At 46.3% G+C, this 19,762-nt stretch overlaps 1 protein-coding gene across 1 annotated transcript in view; it reads right to left on the minus strand.

Annotated features, from left to right (window-relative positions):
* Nucleotides 1-19,762, minus strand: part of PKNOX2 (PBX/knotted 1 homeobox 2) — a 307,718-nt gene that overhangs the window by 259,497 nt on the left and 28,459 nt on the right. The window contains exon 2 of the mRNA XM_046016851.1: nt 13,778-13,884. The gene's annotated coding sequence lies outside the window, so the exon portion shown is untranslated. The remainder of the gene's footprint in view (nt 1-13,777; nt 13,885-19,762) is intronic.

Here is a 19,762-nt window from a genome sequence, read left to right on the forward strand (position 1 = left end):
TAGAGCTACTTTGGAAGACACTGCAGCAGTTTCTTACAAAACTTAGCATACTCTTACCATATGATCCAGCATTGTACTCCTTGGTATTTACCCAAATGAATTTAAAACCTACGCCCACACAAAAACCTGCACACAGATGTTTCCAGCAGCTTTATTCATAATTACCAAATCTTGCAAGCAACCAAAATGTCCTTCAGTAGGTGAGTGGATAACTAAACTATGGTATGTCCAGATAATGGAGAATTATTCAGCACTAAAAAGTAATGAGCTACCAAGCCAGGAGACGACATGGTGGGACCTTAAATGCATATCACTCAGTGAAAGAAGTCAGTCTGAAAAGGCTGTCTAATACATCATTCCAGCTATGTGACATTCCATAAAAAGCAAAACTACAGAGATAGTAAAAGGATCAGTGGTTGCCAGGGTTGCGGGGCGGTGGCGGGGGGGTGGGGGGGATCGGTGAAAAGGCAGAGCACAGAAGGTTTTTAAGGCAGCAAAGTACACTAGGATACCATAATGGTGGAACATGTCCTTATACGTTTGTCCAAATCCACAGGATGTACAGCACCAAGACTGAATCTTCATGTAAACTATGGACTATGGGTGATGATGCGTGGATATAAGTTTGTTCTTTTTTTTTTTTTTAAAGATTTTATTTATTTATTTGACAGAGAGAGATCACAAGTAGGCAGAGAGGCAGGCAGAGAGAGAGGAGGAAGCAGGCTCCCTGCGGAGCAGAGAACCCGATGCGGGGCTCGATCCCAGGACCCTGAGATCATGACCTGAGCCGAAGGCAGCGGCTTAATCCACTGAGCCACCCAGGCGCCCCAAGTTTGTTCTTTATAACAAATATTCCACACTGGTAGGGGATGTTGATACTGGGGGAGGCTATGCATGGTACAAGGAAGGGGGGGACAGGAAGTACATGGGAAATCTCTGTCCTTTCTGCTCATTTTGCTGTGAACCAAAAATTGCCCTAAAAATACAAAGTTTATCAGTTAAAAAGAAGAAAGCCCCACTGTGATGGAGAGCTCTGGACACTTCCATTCCAGCTAGCCCTGGTGCTCTTGGAGGCCGGGACAATCGGTGCCCTCTCAGCCCTCCCTGTGCCTGCTCACACTCTTTCCTCAGCCTTGACTTTTAATTCCCTCCTTCCCTACCCACCAAGATCTCATGGACTGTTAAGACTTAAGTTGAAATACTACCTCTCTTAAGAAGGTCTTTGCCCCCCAACTCTACCCCCGGCAGAGAACACCAGCTTTGGAGTCACATGGAACTGGCTGGAATCTTTACTCTGTCGCAAGATAGCCAGGTATCTGGGAAGTCACGGCTACCCTCCAAGCCTCAGCTTCTGCCTTTAAGAAATGAGGATGATAATAGTATCCAGCTCACGAGCCCATGGAGATTAGATAAAATAATGAAGGCAGAGCTCAGCACAGTCCCCGGCACATGGGAGGCCCTCTAACAAATGGAGCCATTAGATTTAATAGCCCTTACCCAGGGCCTGCGCCTTTATTATAGTGCTTATTTAATTGGCCTGAGGAAGGGAGATATTGTTTACTGAGAATGCTGTGACAGGCTCTGAGGCCTGGAAACACAGATAACGGGAGCAAGGAAAGGGAGGAAAGGGGTGCTACTCTTCTCCTAAGGCCTCCTTCCTGACCCTGAAACCAGGAGGGGCTGTGGTATTGGCGGGGGAGGGGGGGAGGGTAAGAGGGCCAAGTGAGGAAGATTCTGTTCCTGATGAAATGCATCAAGACACACCCCTTAGAGACAGGTTGAGGGGCCTGCAGGATGTGAAAATGCATCTGCTAAAAGGTGGGGCTCCAGGATTCTGCTCTGAGCTGGAAGTTGGGATGTCTAGGCTCCTTGCCCATATCTGATTCACTTTTTTGACCTGGAGAGAGCCTTTCCGCTCCCCCATTTCACTCCCACCCTCTGGAGCATGGGGGATGCAACCTGTCCTCTGGGCACATGATAGGCAATTAATTGGGTCATGTCTCTAACTGGCTTCTCTAATATAGGAGCAATATAGTCCCCAAAGCCTTTCAAACAAACCCCCCAAAACTCATCTTTCTCATGGTAATGATGTACATATTGGAAGTTTTTTCAAGCACTGCCCCCCCACCTCCCCATGCACACTCACTTTTGCACCCTCTCTCTCACGGGAGCTCCCCAGCTCCAACTCCAGATGAGAGGCTCTGTGGGAAGCAGGAAAGGAAAGAGAAGTGTTTTAAGCCATTCGGCAGCTCTTTCCAGTTTCTAGCAAGGCGTCCAGTACCAAAGCCACTGTGGTGACAAAAATGAGAAAGATTATTTAGAATATAAAATGCTATGATGATTTCTAAAAAGAACCACTTGTGGGAAGTGGCATCCCAAGGGTTTGGCCACAGAAATTTGACAAAGTAGGCGTTTCAGGCGAGGAGGAAGGGGCGCGCGGCTCTTCCGTCGCGAAGACCAGGGAAAGGTCGACGGAGGCCGAGAAGCCTCTGACCGAGCCCGAAGGGAGCCCCCCGGGGAGGAGAGGGGCCGCCAGGGGACCGCGGCCTTCTCCGTCTGAAGTCGAAGGTAGGACATGCCCAGGCCCGGAGCCCGAGGCCGGCGGCGGGGCGGGACGCTCCGGGAGGTGCGTCCCCAGGACTGCGGGCGGATCGGGGCGAGTCGGGGCCGCACGGCGCCCTCCCGACCCCTCGGCGCTCCGCGGGCCGCAGCAGAACCCCGGAAGGCCGCTTGGGCCTGGCGTTCAGCCGCGCACGGCTGGGGATGCGGAGGCTGCGGTGTGGGTGGGACAAAGGGGTTCCGGGTTGGCAGATTTATTCCCTTCATTGACCCGCTCTGTTAACAGCCCAGGGGTGCTAGACCCTTGCATGTGGGGGCCAGCAGCGGCCGGAACGAGAGGCCTTTCCTCTGTTTTGTCCCTGTGTTGCGCACGTGGAATTGTTAAACTAGTTTAAACGAGGAGGTGTGGTAGGGTTTGCCCCTTGGAAAAGTCTTCTCGGAGTGGAGGCTGTCGGGGCAGTGGGAGGGGACCCGTCCTAGGCCCAGTGCTGCGACTGAGTCGGATCCAAAAGGATCCAGGGCGCAGAACCAGCAGAGCCTGCTGTTGGGTGAGATGTGGCAGGTCCCGGCCGCGAGTTTCACCGACCATGAGAATGGACGGTCATTGATCCGTTGATGTTGGGAGGACGCTGGCCTGGCGGGGAGAGGAGCTGGGCATGCACAGGCTCAGACTGAGGCACCTGTGGGGACATCAAGGGCAGGAAACCATTTGCAATGAGGGTGTTGGGCCGGGGAGCAAGGCTTGCCTTCAGATCCTGATGCACTCACCTTTGCCTAAGAGTGGAAGACTGCAGCCAGGGCCAGAGTCCTGGGGAGACGGTTTGGAGAATGCCAGTGTGTCAGGAGCCTTGTGGCCGGACGCCACAGAACGACCAACACGGTGCGGCTTTCCCTGGGCGCTTTAATGTCCCCCAAGGAAAGGGTCGGAGGACGGCCCTCAGGGGGCTTGCTCAGAGGCGGGCAGTGACATCAAGGACTGTTTGAGCATACTTTTGTCACCCTCCGTACCTGAGGTCCCCAGAGAGCTGGATGGCTCTAGGTGTCACATGTAGACGAGACGGCTGTCCGGTCGGTGGGAGGCTATTCTTCTTGGGAGTAGAACCTTCCCCTGCTGGATGTCACCTGCCCAGCATTGCTAGGATGGGCTCCAGTGTGAAAGTTCTGAGGCTGGACCTCTGTCAGCAAGGGCAGGTGTGGGCAGGGGCGGGGGAGAGACACCAACAGTGTCTGTCACACCCTCAGTTCAGAGGGTGCAGAGAAGCTGGGCACAGAGGGGACAGGTCAGAGAGCAAGAGTGAGGACGGACTTTGGAGAAGGAGATGAAGAATGGGCTTTCTCCGTGTGAGGAGACATCTCAGCCGGGGCACGGAGCAAGCCCCTGCACCTGCTGCACCGCGAGGAAGTTCCCAAATCATAATATTCCACGGAAAGAAGCCAGACGGAAAGACCACACGTATTATTGTGCCATTTACATGAGATGTCCAGAAAAGGCAGGTTTGTATAAGGGGAAGCCTGGACTAAGGGTGGGAACAGAGATTAGCCACAAAAGGGCAGAAGAGGTCTTCTGAAGGTAATGGATATGTTCTTAAAACGGATCGATGGGTGTCCAACTCTGAGAGTTTGCTAAAAATCATTGAGTGGTATGCTTTAAACAGGTGGAGCATAAATTATAATGCAACGAAGCTCTTAAAAAAGAAAGAAGGTAATGAATAAAACAATTTCTTAAAAAAAAGAAAGAAAGGGGGCGCCTGGGTGGCTCAGTGGGTTAAAGCCTCTGCCTTCAGCTCAGGTCATGGTCTCAGGGTCCTGGGATCGAGCCCCGCATCGGCCTCTCTGCCCGGCGGGGAGCCTGCTTCCTCCTCTCTCTCTGCCTGCCTCTCTGCCTAGTTGTGATTTCTCTCTGTCAAATGAATAAATAAAATCTTTAAAAAAAAAAAAAAGAAAGAAAGAAATTTGACAAAGTAAAGTACAAACCTGTGCCACCCAACACACAGTGGCCACTAGCCACAAGTAGCTGCTAAGCACTTGAAATGCAGCCGGTCCGAATTGAGATGTGTCGCAAGTGTAATCATGAATTTAGAAGACTTAGTGTAAAAAAAAAAAGAAAGAATGTGAAATATTTCATTAATGATTATTTTATATGTATCAGATGTTGAGTTGATACTATTTTGGATACATTGAATTAAAATTAAGATAGGCTATTAAAAATCTTTTCACCTGTTTCTTTTACTTTTACTTTTTCTGTTTCTTTTAATGGGATTGCCAAAAATTTTTAAATTACTATGTGACTTGCCTTCTATTGTTATTGAAGCTTCTCCTCTGGGCTTCCTTTTTTGTCTTGGTATAAACTATGTTTGGATGCTGCGGTCTTTACCATTTATCACGGATCACTCTGGCTCACCAGCTCTTCAATCTACTCTGCTTCCCAGCAGCACCACACATACGCGGCTGAGGGGTGATAGAGTGGGGGGAGGCCAGCAGGACACCCAGCGCCTCCTCCCTCAGACTGTGGAAGGTGCTAGGGTCACCTTTCCTCCACCCGGAGGGTTCTGTGGCCCTTTGAAATGTCTGTTTTCTCCAAAACTAAGGGGTCTTCTCCTTGAACACTTGTACTGCCTCATCCCCCATCTCATCAGCCACCTCATCACGCTCACACTTGTCATCCCCTGCCATCACTGCGCTCACCCTCGGCTCCGTTCCCGTTCTTACCACCTCACCATCACCTCCTCTCGCAGAACTGCCCTGCCTCCTTCTGCTCATACTCTGGACCATCTCCTCCCTGTCTCCAGGGATAAACCCTACCCACATATGTGGCCTCTGATGCTGGGTCCATCCTCTAAGCCTCCCTGAGCTGGGGATTCTGCAAGGCCACGCTCCCAACTTCATTCTGGCAGCCAGACATACAGCAGCCAGACTGCAGGGCTCAGAGAGCTGAGAACAACCCTGGAAAGGGGGGAGGCCACACTGCCTACAGAAGCCGGTCCTGTCTTACCCAGGGGCAGGGTGAGAAAGAGTGACCAAATGAAGGAAGAAGATACCCAATGCAACCAGCACGGGGAGCATGGTTTGCTTAGCCAGAAGAACAAAACAAAGTGCCAACAATAATAGCAGCTAATATGTATTGATGACTTGCCCAGTGCCAGACTCCAAGCTGAGTGCTCACAAGGCACTGCCGAATCACATTCCCATGGTGTCTGCATAAGGCTGAGATAAGGGGAGGAACTTGTCACCAAGTAACAAGTGTGTGGACTCAGGCAGGCTGCCTCCAGGACCCACGCTCGGAACGACTATGCTGCCCTGCTTTCTCATAGACATCGACATTCATACTCTCCTACACGTGTTCCCTCTCCGGCTCACTCATTCAGCATGCATACACCGATAGCCTCTAGAAATGTACCAGCTCGTGGACTCCCGTCCAGCGACTAGGCTGGCCAGGCACCTGCTAGGTCCTTGGGCTAGAGAGATGAGTAAAGCAAAAATCCCTGAACTCAGAGATCTCAGGTTTGCAGCTACCAAGGGAGATGCAGGAAAACCGAACTCTGTCTTCAGATCACCCTGTTCTACAGGCAGAGACACTGAGACCAGGCAGGAGTGGGAAGGATAAGGTCAAGCCCAAATCTCTCCTGCCTTTAATGAGGCAAGTAAGAGTCAGCTTCCATTGTCTAACCAAACCAGGGCTCATCGTCCAGCTCCACCCTTCCCTGGTGATTTTGCAAGCACACTGTGTCACTTCTTGGCCACAGGTTCTCTCGACAGACTCAGCATGTCTTCTTCTGCCTGCGTCTCCATTGGCTGTGATCACAATACACAGCGGGAATGTCAACACTCAAGTCAAAACTCATCCATTCCAGAAACTCAGGACACTCAGGTCCTGCTGAATCTGTAGGCTCCCATCTCCACTACAGTAGTATGCACCTGAATACCGCTTTGTACATGTTCTTAGACTTCACATATTTATGCATTAGCTCCCCAACCAGATTTGGAAATCTTAAACACAAGGACTTTTTTTTTTTTTTTTTTTAGTATCTTACCTTCCCAATTTCTTTCTTTTTTTTTTTTAAAGATTTCATTTATTTATTTGACAGACAGAGATCACAAGCAGGCAGAGAGGCAGACAGAGAAAGAGAAGGAAGCAGGCTCCCTGCTGAGCAGAGAGCCCGATGCGGGGCTCGATCCCAGGATCCTGGGATCATGACCTGAGCTGAAGGCAGAGGCTTTAACCCACTGAGCCACCCAGGTTTCCCACCTTCCCAATTTCTAAGCATTTGTAGCCACCTCAGCCTATGTGGATTGCCTAATAAATGCTGATGGCTTGATCTCTTGTGCTCAGACGTAACTGTGTGTGTCTGTGTGCATGGTGTATCTGTCTGTCTGTCTAAACTGGTATGTAGAGCAGGAGTGTTTGTGTGAACAAGAATCATGGAAGTATGTGTGGGTGAATTCTCCAGCGACTGCAGTCATGGAAGCTTAGGCACAGAGCAGCACAATCCGTCAATTTCCAGACGTTATCTCTCATGATAATTTCCTGCCAAATCTTTGAGTTGCAATTAAGAAAGTAGATAATTTGAAACATTTTCCTCCGCATGTTGAGATGGATTATAATCCTAATTTGATAAAGACTCTTAATGACTCATTAGCCACCCTTGGCTTCTCCTCAGGTCATCCCGCTTCCCAGGCGCGGGGAGGCAGCAATGCTCAGGCCATTACGTGTTATTGCTTCAGCAGCTCTAAAACCAAAAGATACAACAAAGCCACTACAGTGCACCACAGTGCCACAGCCCTTGAATTCTCTTTTCTTCAACTCCTAGATTTGGGTGTTGGATTTTCTTTTCCTGGCTCTGAACAAGGACTCTAATTTCCTGATAACCAAAATGCTCTTCCTTGGGTCTTTGCACGCTGCCCCTGGTGGCACATATAAGGCGCTGGAGGCTTCCCTGTGCATAGTGGCAGAGGGAGACCCTGATCTCAAACCTCTGGCCCCTACCCCCACCATGGTTTGTTTCCTAGGAAGTGATCCCCAAGTCCAAAGGGTAGGGTTCCTGGGAGCAAGGACTATTTCAAGTTGTTTACAGATGATAACCACATAATAATCCCCTTTCTGCCCTGGCTGACCAGGGATCAGAAAGCACAGAAGGCAGGGGCACCTGGGGACTCAGTCGGTTAAATGTCTGCCTTCAGCTCAGATCATGATCCCAGGATCCTGGGATCAAGCCCCCATCAGGCTCCCTGCTCAGTGGTGAGCCTGCTTCTCCCTCTTCCTCTGTCTTTCCTTCTGCTTGTGCACTCTCTCTCTCTGTATCAAATAAAGAAATAAAAGGGAAAAAAAACCCAGAAGGTCTTTGGGGAGGTGACCCCACCCATTCATTTCCTTCTCCCTCGGCAGCGTGGCACCTCTTCCAGCCCCAGGCGTAAATAGTCAAATTCTTCACAGAGTCATGGCTTCCCTTGGGTCACCCACTGTGGAATTCAAGAACCCTGACTCTCGGAAAGTTCTTACTCATCCGTGGACTCACATGGACATGTGTGCAGCATACACGGACACATGCTCGTCACAGATGTCCCCGTAGGACGCACAGCCACACATCCAGACAAGCACAGAGACAGTGGGCGGACGTGTGCAACAGGTCCCTGACGCTGAGAGCTGGTAGGTGAGTAAGGAGGAGAGGAAGGCTTAGTCAAGCAGCAAACCTATCTTCCTTGCGTGCCTAATACGTGCCAGGCACCGTGCCAGGTGCTGGGGCACCATGTGGCACAAGAGAATGGAGAAGCTGGGGAGGCTCAAACCTAGTCCCATCAGTGGTTGCTGCACTCGGAGTTGGAGGAGCTGAGTGGGGGTGGCATCCATAATCCCTATCAGACTTCTGAGGTCAAATTCCCTTCCCATTCCTCCCCCATGTGTGTTCTTAACCCGTCCCTGCTCTGCTCTATCCCTGATGTCTATAGGGTAGGCTTGGGTGAGATAAAAAGCCTTCACTCGTCCACCCCACTCCCGCCTTACACATCCGATCAGTGTGACAAATGCTCTCTGGGCAGGACCCCTGAGGCTGTCTTCGCTGCCACCCACCCCTCCTTCCTTCCCAACGAGTCCAGGGAGATCTGAGCAGAGGGGTGATGGATAGCCCTGTCTTATTGTTCCAGACTCCGAATCCAACAGGGGCCTGGGAGAGCTGTGTAAATCAGAGCCTGGGCCGGGCGCTCACCAGCGTGAGGGCTCAACCAGAGGAATGGAAGGTGAGGGACCATAAAACTGTCTGTGGGCTAAGTCGTTTCATTTCGAGTCAGGGCCAGGGAGAGAAAATGTTTGGTTCTTTTTATTTATTTATTTATTTATTTATTTATTTATTTATTTGACGGAGAGAGAGATCACAAGCAGGCAGAAAGGCAGGCAGAGAGAGAGGAGGAAGCAGGCTCCCTGCGGAGCAGAGAGCCCGATGTGGGGCTCGATCCCAGGACCCTGAGATCATGACCCGAGCCGAAGGCAGCGGCTTAATCCACTGAGCCACCCAGGCGCCCCAAAATGTTTGGTTCTTGGGAGACAGACTCATTTGAAGAGGATGAATAGGCTGGTGGAGGTCTGGATATCTGCATGCTCAGACAGAAGGAAGCTGAGGGAGGCTGGTCCCACCAGAGGGTAATGGACGAGTTGTCTGTCCCTCATCTCTGGTGTCCTCTCATTCCCACCATCCAAGAAGGGTGGGGTATGCTTATGTCCCAAACTTTGATAAGGCTTAGAAAAATTAGTCTCTAGAGAAGAGAGAAGATTTTTGTCCCAGATGGCTGATAAACTGTAATTTCCTCTTCTTTGAGAAAGGAACAGCTGGGGGTTAAAAAAAAAAAAAAAAAAAGACAATGCTCGGCATTAGCTCTGTGATCAAACCAGGATCAGACAGAGGCAGAAGCCATTCCCATTTCATCGACGGAAACTTGTATGGGGCAGCTAGTGTGTGTGTCAGGCACTGTGTTAGGTGACGGGGGCACAGAATCACGTGGCCCTGCTCTCAAGGGGCTCTCAGTGTAGCGGGAAAGACAGAGAAGCAGTCTGTATCCACTGTCACAGCACCTGTGACAAATCGCTGTGTCTCTTTGCCTGCCATTCTCCCCTCATTAGACTGGAAGCTCCTTGAAAAGAGAAAGGGAAGGAGCCCATCTGAGTGCCAATGCCAGGTTCCCGTTGGGCACTTTCCAGTCATTGCACAACCAACATAACATTTCATGGTTTATTTTATTATCCTCATTTTACGGATAAGAAGATTGAGGCTCAGAAAGGTTAATTCACTTGCCCAAGGCCAGAGGTAGGATGTGGGAGAGCTGGGACTCAACTCAAGCTGGTGCATCCCCACACATGGCTCAAAGGGTCTCGCTCATATTGTGCCTTCAGCACCTGAAGCAGGAACTCAGGAAGCTGTTGACTCTGTGTAGGAGGGAGGGGCACAGCGGCACGTGTGACTGATGCTGGGTGGGTGGGTCAGAAAGACTTCGCAAGGGAAGGGATTCCTGAACAGTTTAAAAGAACAAAATAGAATTTGCCAAGATGACAAGAGATTAAAGTCAACGTAGGTGGAAACAACATGTGCAAAATGATGTGGTGACATGAAATGGCGTCTCATGTGCTGGTCATCTCCTCAAGAGCTCCCTGCCTCACCCATGAGCTCCTTTACCCTTCCTGCTCCAGGCCCAAGAAACAAGAGGTCAGCAGAGACCCAATGGGATGCTTGTACTATGCAGTTCATTATGTTTCTTTGGCTGGTATTGTTTTCTTTCCTGGGACTAGATTATAAGATCTGGGTAGGATCCAGTCTGCTCTACTCATAAGATAATTCCATTAGCTAGAATGGTGCCTGACTAATTTTGGAATCAGTGACAGAAGTGGACCAGGAAAAGGGGGTGTTCTCTACATCTCTGCCTTCCTATGAGACTGGTAAAATTGGGCCAGACTAGGAGTTCCTCCTGTTTGGGGTCAAGGAACACCATCTTAAGTCCAGACAGGCACAGAGATAAAACCAAAGGAGGTAAGGCCCAGGGTCCTTGAGGAGCTGGCAAATGCCAGCCCTACATTCTCTGTCGTCTCTTCTTCTTCCTCTCTAGTTCAGGAGCCAAAACTAGGATGTGGGCTCAGAGAAAAAAATGGTCACAGAACTGACCTTGGACCTGCCCCTAATCTTCAGCTTATGCTAATAGGATGAGTCTCCGTGAGGCAGAAGCCTGAGGAACACTAATATTTAAGGGATAACAAGAAGGAGAGGAGCCTACAAGGGAAACTGAGGAGAGCCCAGGGAACTGTGAGACCCAAAATGATACCCAGTTACCTACCTATCTTCTATAGCTTGGTGGCTATCACCCCACAGAAGTCTGTGGATCACCAGTCCAACTTCTAGAAACGACAAAGGTATTAACCAAGGACAAGAATGAAATAGGAAAAAAAAAAAGAATGAAAATGAAACAAAGAAAAGAAAACAAGACAAAACAAAATAAAACATGGGTTAAATCTACTCTGGAGAGCCCCAAAATGTTCAGCCCTCAGAGGCACTAAGTCCCATGGCCCTGAGGGCAGATACCTGGCTGGACGGGGGCTACTGGTAGGAAGTCTGTTTAAAAAAGGAATCCCCACTCTCCCCAGCCAGCCTGTCAGCCATATTCTTCTGTCCTCCTTCTCTGGAGGAACTGAATAAGAACAATATTGGACTTGGGAATACCAGTATGGTGGAGGGTGAAAGAAGTAAGGGGAGATCTGCATGCTGAACTGCATGAATGTTAGTCCTCTCTGGTCTTGCTGGAAACTCCCCATCACCAATAACCAATAGATTGGAAGATTCTTCTTTGAAGAACTGAACAACACCAGTGAGAACTTCAGTTACTGATATTTGAAGTTCCCTCAATAAAAAGACTCACTTTCTATCTGGTCACTCATGTGAAGCCATTTACACAACAAATTTCCAAAATCAACTTTCAGTGTCTCTTCATTAAATATAAATAAGCAGTCAACAATCAGTAGATACTTTAAAAAAAGAGACTCAAACTTGATAAAGGGAGACTGAAATAAACAGGGGAAAAAAATCTGAGGTGACAGAGATTTTGCAAGGAGGAATCAAAAAGTTCAAAAAGAACAGTAACATCAATTCAAGAAGATAAGAGGAAAGCTTATATTCATAAAACAAGAAGGGATTACAATAAAAAAGGGAAAAAAATGAAAAAAGCTTCTCTGAAATTAAAAATATAATCAACATTTAAAAAAAAAACTCCTAAGATTTAGCAGACAAAGTTTAGGAAGACTTTCAAAGAAGGAAACAAAAGAGAGAGAGATGAATAACAGGAGAGAAATAAAGGACATTAATCTCCTAATTAGCCCAGCACAAGGAATGAAAAAAAGATATCTACGAAAGCTACCACCATCATCATTGTGATTTTATAAGACTGACATGCTGCCTATTGCACTAACATAGCCAGTTATTGTGCTTTTCAACTGTGAGGGATAAATAAAATTCTTAAAATTTCCCAAGGAGAAAAAGAACCAGGTAAAGGAAACAAGAATGAGAATATTAAACTTCTCCAAAAGCAACATCAGATGTTAAAAGATAACAGAGAAAGACCTTCCAAATTCTGAAAGAAAATATTTTTTAATCTAGAATTCTATACCCAAATAAATTTTCAATCACACATAAGACTAGTACAGAGATATTTTCAGGTAGTCAATGACACAAGGCAACTAACTACCTCTAAAGTATTCTTTCTTAAGAAGTTATTGCAGAGGGGTGCCAGACTCACTCAGTCCATACAGCATGAGCCTCTTGATCCTAGGACTGTAAATTTGAGTCCCACATTAGGTATAGAGATTGCTTAAAAATAAAATCTTTAAAAAAAGAGAAAAGAATGGAATTTAGCAATTAGTTTGATGATAATGTGATAACAAAGAGAGGGAATTCAGGATATAGGGATTCCAACATAAGAAGGCAATAAAGGAAATATTCAGAATGATGGTAAAGGGAGGCCTCAGAATAATAGTTTTGCAGTATTCCAATTCTAAGAACAGCCAATCCAGATTGGAGCAGAAAAACAGAAGGTTCTTGGAGGGATAACTGTAAAGGGAAAAATGGAACAGATGGGTTGGAATGTATGAAACATAGTATTAACAGCCATGCAGTTGGGTTGTTGAACCATTTGAAAAAAAAAATTATAAGTACATTTGGGCATCAAGTCAATTAAAAAAGTAGCAATTATCAACTCCAGGAAAAACAAAGAATTGTACAAAAGAGAATATACAATCACAGTGTACTACTCAACTCAAGAGTAAATAATATTTGCATAGTCATTAGTATATAAACACTAAATATCAACCTAACAAAAAATGTTTATGTTGGAGAGAGAGGAGAGGAAGGGCGAGGATGTTATTGGGGGAGAAAGGTGTGGGAGAAACTAAGGTCTCATCACCATGGTAGACAGTCAGTATAAAATTTCTAAAATCAGTAAATCAAGAAATAGTAGTATAAGCATAGTATTTAAAAATATGGCAACATTCACAAATGAGAAATGAGCTGAAAGAGTTGAAGTTGACTGACTTGGGGAGTGGGACTTGGGAATGTGAAGGGCTGAGGCAAGGCAACTGCTGATTTCTAAACTGTGTATAAGTATTATTTGATTAAATTGAAAATTACACTTTTGAAAAAGTCTCTATGGCTCACAAGCAGTCCAGCTTGTTAGCTTCTTAAGATATAAGATCAGAAAATAATTTGGAGCCAAAGTTCTGGCTAAAATAAAGGATGCATTTTTCTGTGAGTGTCTGCATATACCCTTTGGAGACATGACATGGTAGTGGGTAGTCAATAGACTTCAAAGATTGAGAAATCTGATCTTGACCTACAGTTGTGAAATTACAAGCAATTCTCAAACATCATATTTCATGTTTGAGCATGCTGGTCTCTCCAATTAGAACAAACAAACCTCCCAAGTCCCTAACAAGGTGAACTGCTCTTCAATCTTTAAAACTCTTCAAAACTATCACCTCTTCTCGAAAGTCCTTGCTGAAGTCTCCTCTCGGAAGAGTTACTTCTTTCCTCTTTTGGTCTACTTCTGAATCATCTGTGTCTGCATCCAGCGAAGCATCCAAAACCCTGTGATTCAGTTGGAAATAAGCTGTTTCTCCAGCTACTCTGTGGTCCTCTCTCTAGTCAGCAGCTTATGCTAGTTACGCTGCAGGATAAACAACAAAATCTCAGTCACTCACCACACAAAGGTTTCTCTCCCATCATGTTGTATGTTAGCTGTGGTTCCGGCCCCACTTCATGTCTTCTCTTCTCTTTATGTGGGTCTTATTCTGGATGTGCCATTCTCCTGGTAGACAGAAAAGAGAAAAATGTGTGTGGGACCACAAAATGTCCTCGAAAGCCTCTGCTCAAAAGTGACATTATCACTCCCGCTTCATTTTTGTTGGCCAAGTAAGTCACATGATGAAGTCTGATGTCAATGGCAAAGATAAGCATAATCCTGTCACAGGGAGAGGCAGCAGATAATTGGGGGCCATAATACCATCTACTACAATCTCCTTGTTGGGGTCCCCATCCTACTTCTTTATCCTGGACCTTTCTTCCTATCCTGGACGATGCTTGGCACCAAGCAGGATTCAGGGCATCTTCATTGGCTTAAACTGAACTGCCAGATAAAAACTTAGCCTAATATACAACCTGAGAACAGAAAGGGATTTGGAAAGGGCCTAAAAAGCCAAAAAGGGCTTAACGTAGAGCTGGAAGGATATCACCAACAAGCTCAGGGTACGCGGAACAGCACCGAGCATGGAACCAAGAGACTCGGGTTTCAGCTCAGACTCTGAAAGTCATTACACCTCCCTGGGCTCATCTTGAAAATGAAGGAGATGAAGTAGAGGACCTCTAGGGTCTTTTCCAGTTCTAACCTTTCAGGAGTCTGTCATAGAACACCTCAGCCTGGGTCCCTGAGCACCCGCTGGCCAATCTGCCGACTTCTAGTGGTTACAGTAGTCACTTCTACAACTGAGAAGAAAAGCAGCCCCAACGTCATATCACACGCTAAAAGGAATTTCTAAACACTGAAAATTCAATGATGACAATAAGAGAAAATAAAACTGTACTTCAAAAGCGAATGTGTTTTCAACAAAAATGTTAAGCGGCAAATGTTTTCTTTAAAACAAACCGTTTTCTGTTTTGAGCACATTGTTCTAGACAGACGGATATCCATTACACGAAAGCTACTTATCACGACATTGCAGAGGGGTGATTACACTTCTGAATGTACCCACACTGAGTTCTGGTTCACGAATGGAAATCATCATATAAGGAGAAACTGTCTTGCACATAGGGAGAGTTTGGTGTTTGTTGAATGAATAAATATGCACTTTGGTTGGACTTCTTGGGCACTGAACCTATCATTACTAATCCAATATAGCCTTATTCTTCTGTATCTGGAGCTGGTCTTATTTTTTAAAGCTTTTAGGAAAAAAAAAGTTAATCTAAAAAGGGTTGAGAAATCCTGCAGCTAATGGGCTGATGTGTCAAGAGAATTATTTAACAGATGCTGGGTCCTAAGCCCTGTGTTCTCAACAGCAGAAAGCAAATGTTGTGATGACCCTGTTTGATTAGAGAAACTTGTACTCTTAAGTTTCCACCCAGAAATCGGGATGTCAAGTCAGGTATCCACCAACACCAGATAATAACAGTATGTACATATCATTTACTGAATGCCAGGACTCTTCTGAGACTTGTAACTGTCACAGCAATCAGGAAATGAGTTCTGTTATTATCACCATTTCCCTGATAGGGGAATCAAGGTCCAGAAGTCTTAATTAACCTGTGCAGGGTCACACAATGAGTGGCAGAGTTAGGCTTTGAACCCAGGCAATCAGGCCCCAGAGTCTGTTCTAAAGTCCCCTCTACATTATATTGCCTGAGGGGGCAGGATGCTACCAGGTGAGTTGGATTCATTTTTGTCTATAGATGTAGCCTGGAGCCATAAGCATATCGTCACCCCCTCATCCATATAGACCCTTCCCATCCATCCCCGTTCCAGCCTGGGAGACTGTGGCTTCCACCTTCTGATCGTGGGTGCCATGAAGAAACTGAATATGACTGGCTCCTTCAGTGATCATTATCCATCTCCAAGTTTCTACCCCATGCCTCCTTGTCTGGATGAATATAAGGAAAGGTGACCTCTCCCTTGTACAGCGAGGTCCAGTTTCCAGTGGTCTGTGCCCTGCACTCAGCACGTCAGGCTTGTTCCTGTAAAAAGCAATCAATACTGTCCCATCCCACATCCTTACCCTTTCCTGCTCCTCGGTCTATAACTGGTATTGATTACACCAGAGCTGGGAAGCAAATGCCAAAATATATCAATCAATCACCAAGGTGCCAAAGAGACTTTATTAAAACCATTACACCTTCTTCTGTTTTCCTGCCCACCCCAGGTTCCTCAGCCCAGTGGCCATTTCTTTTGGAAGGGTTCCAAGAACTTTGCAGACATGATCTGATGGCTTGTGGAATTTCCTCTATTTGGGGAAAATTTAGACCCAGAGAAGGAGCAAGAACAAGTCCCATGGTGAGAAGATGGAAACCAGGTGTGTGAAAATATGTGCGTGTGTCTGTGCAGTATATATATATATATATGAAAATGTGCACGTACATATGTTTGTTTAAAGAAAAACCTAGAACTTAGTCACATTTCAGAAACATTTTGTAATTATCGCTGAAATTTTTACAAATCAATTCCTTCTGGTCGCTTAATATCCTTCACTAAGTGGTTTAATTGTGAAATTTCACTTTATAATTGGGTTCATTTTAATGCAGAAAGAGGTATATTTGCATAAGCAAATGACAAACAGTTAACAAAATCCATTAGCAGAGAAGCAGGAATCCGAAGAGCCACACACCCTGGGTTGTCCATTTAGAATCAAAACCTGTGGTAAGGAAATCCCTGGCCAAACCCAGACCAAGTTCTGCTGCCACTGACCAGACTGAGGGGAAGGAGGAAAGGCATTTCAAATGCTCTAACATATAACCAGGACAAAAGGAAGCCTGACAGTGTGGCAGGAGAGACAAAGTGAAGGGAAATTTCTGCTTGCCAACGAAAGACCTTTTCTTTGAAACTCCAGGCAAGGGTTTAAGAAGAATCACCAGTTTTATAAAGCTTTTTGATGATTCTTTTTCCAGGTGAAAAGAGTACTGGACTCAGAGTAGAAGGACTCTGGAGAATCTGACTTCTAGTCCTCATCCTGCCACTAACTAGCAGAGATGCTCCAGCTGAGGTCTCAACTAGACCAAAGCTGAATGTCTATGCTTCTCTCTTTTTCTTTTTTCTTTTCTTTTCTTTCTTTTTTTTTTTTAAGATTTAATTTATTTGTTTGAGAGACAACACAAGGGGGTGGAGGGGCAGAGGAAGAGGGAGAAACAGACTCTCTACTGAGCAGGGAGCCCAATGCAGAGCTCGATCTCAGGACCTTGAGATCATGACCTGATCTGAAGGCAGACACCTAACCAACTGAGCCACCCAGGCACCCCTAAATGCCTATGTTTCTAAAGCTCCGACTATCATTACCAGTAATTGACTAATTCTTTCATTCATTCACTCAACAAATATCCATTGAGTGCGTGTGATGAATAGGTCCTGTAGACATTGCTGAGAATCACAAGGACATGGGGAGAGAGCTAAGCTAAGAAATATATAAATAAACAGTAGATAAGGCCCTACCCTCATGGAACTTAACAGTTCTAATGGAGTGCTATGGACTGAATTGTGTTTCCTTAAAGTTTATATTCTGAAAGGACTAGTGTCCTTCTTAGAGGAGGAGGAAACACCAGATCGCTCTCGCTCTCTCTCTCTCTCTCCACGCACACTCAGATAGGAGACCATGTGAGGATGCTGTGAGAAGGTAGCCATCTGCAAGCCAGGAGGAGACATTGCGCCAGAAAACAACCCTGCTGACACTTGATCTGGGACTTGCCAGCCTCCAGAACTGTAAGAAAATGAGTTTCTGTTGTTTAAGTCACCTAGTCTGTGGTATTTTGTTATAGCAGCTGGAACAGACTAATACAAGAGGCATGACAGGATAGTCATGGTGCTATGGAGCTCAGGTTGGGGTGCTTTGGCCAGTCTAGGGGACGAGGAAGGTTTCCCAGAGGATCTGACCCCTAAAAGGTCAGGAGAACTAATAGGGGAAAGGACGCTCTCACGTGTGAAGACCTGCAGGTAAGAGGAGAGTAAGTTCAGTTGGGGAAGCCAAAGGCACTTCCTTGTGGATGGAGCCGGAAGTGTCAGAGGAAGAGGATAGCAGGAGTGGGGCCGAGGAGGTAAGGGGAGCCAGGTAGGGGAGGTTTCAGAAACAAACATGTCCCTGAAGATCTCAAAGGCCAAGGAGCTGCCATACCTTTTGAAACTTTGCGTTTGACCCATCGATATTTCTGATTCTGCTGAAAAAAAAAAAAAAAGCCAGCTCAGTTTCTGCAGGTGCAAAGAAGTAAGTAGTTTGCTTTTCTTGCTCCCTAACCAGTGAAATCCTTCTTTGTATGTTTGCATAGGTCCCTTGTGGAAATGCTTTGCTTTTTCATCCCTAAGCTTCCTCCTTGCCTTTCGAAGGATCTTCTGGGACAGCCTCTTCTTCAGGTGTTTGCCTTCAGTTCTATGAAATACCTTTGCTTTTTGTTAATAATCTGTAGTGCTTGTTGAGTTAGCTAATGCCATCCAAATAACCAGGCACTGTTTTAAGGGCTTTCTGTGTATCAGCAGGTTTTTTATCCTCACAACAACATATGAAATAGATTCTGTTCGCTCCAGTTTATGGAAAAGGAAACTGAGCACAGAGAGGTTAAGACACTTGCCCAGGACCACTCATCTAAATGAGGAAGCCAGGATTAAACCAGTGCAGTGTAGCTTATGTATCTGTACCTTTAACTACTACTACTGTGCTCTATCGTCTTTGGCGGGAAAAAAAAAAACCACAGATGGATAGATTGGGGTCAGGTAGGTTGCCATGACTAGCTGAAATGCTGGGGCTGTTTCTGATTCTAGAATCTATGCCTGAGAAGCAGCAGCTGGTTTTGGAGAGCGTCAGGAAGTAGGCTCGATAGAACTATAATGGAGTAGTTGAAGAATAAGGAAGAGACAGACAGAAGCAGGAAGTTGGGGCCACACTCAGGCTTCTGGGTAAACCGTACAATCAAACCTTCGTCATTTTGTGCCACTTTATTGATTTATTTATTTATTGTCTCAGTCACTGAACAAATGCTTATTCAGAACCTATTCTGTTTCAGGCACTGGGTAGGAAAAGAGGAGTAGGTAAGTATTGAGAATGACCATGAATCTTACCAGCATCTTCCCCGTGTGCTCATCTGTGGAGTTCAAGGATTTTAAATTCGAGGGGATGGTGTTGATATATAAGTAAATACAACTAATTATTATGGTGTGATTAATGTACCTACGAATATATGCTTATCTGTCTATAATGTATTAAAAGGAGGACTGCCTATCTCTGGCTAAAACAGTCAGGTGGGCATCACTTTGAAGAAGATGCCATTTGAGCCAGTCATGAAGGATGATGGGAATATCCTAGGAGAGTAGCTGGGCTTCTTGGAGCTTCCCTGGAAAGTAGGTTGTAGATCCCCACATTCTGGGACACAGAGTCATGGAGTAGATAATATTCACACTGAAAGAAGACTTGGAGATCATCTGGTCCCACCCCTTCATCCACGGGTAGCAAGCTGAGCCGGCCAGGCCTGGGGTGAGGCAAATCATAAAGGAGCATTTCCTCTCAAGGCCCTGGGAGTGTGGCCCAGCCCTAGTCAGCCCTGAAACTGAGGCACAGCTTTACTGGAGTTCCAACAACCAGTCAATGGCCAACAGTATGTTGCAAGAACCCTCCGGCTACCTCCCCCCAGTTTTCTGGGCTTTGTGATTCATGGGTTGTGGGGATCCAAGCAAATGGAAAAGAAAATGAAGAGGAGTCAAGAAAGTGACCATGGTTCTGTTTTGTACAACTGAAGAGACAACTCCAAGTCTCTACCTCCACCACCCTCGAAACCTCTCAAGTTCCGGGCTTCCCCATCCCCAGGTCTTACAGTTAGAAGTAAGCATATCTTCTTCATAGTCTCCTTCCCTCTAGTCTCCCTGCTACTCGTTCCCCCAACGCCACACCTCCCCAACATTTAGTTCAGCTTCTGATTATCTTTTCAGCCAGCCTTGAGGAGCACCT

The sequence above is a fragment of the Meles meles genome, chromosome 8, assembly GCF_922984935.1.
Source record: "Meles meles chromosome 8, mMelMel3.1 paternal haplotype, whole genome shotgun sequence".
Lineage (NCBI taxonomy): Eukaryota > Metazoa > Chordata > Mammalia > Carnivora > Mustelidae > Meles > Meles meles.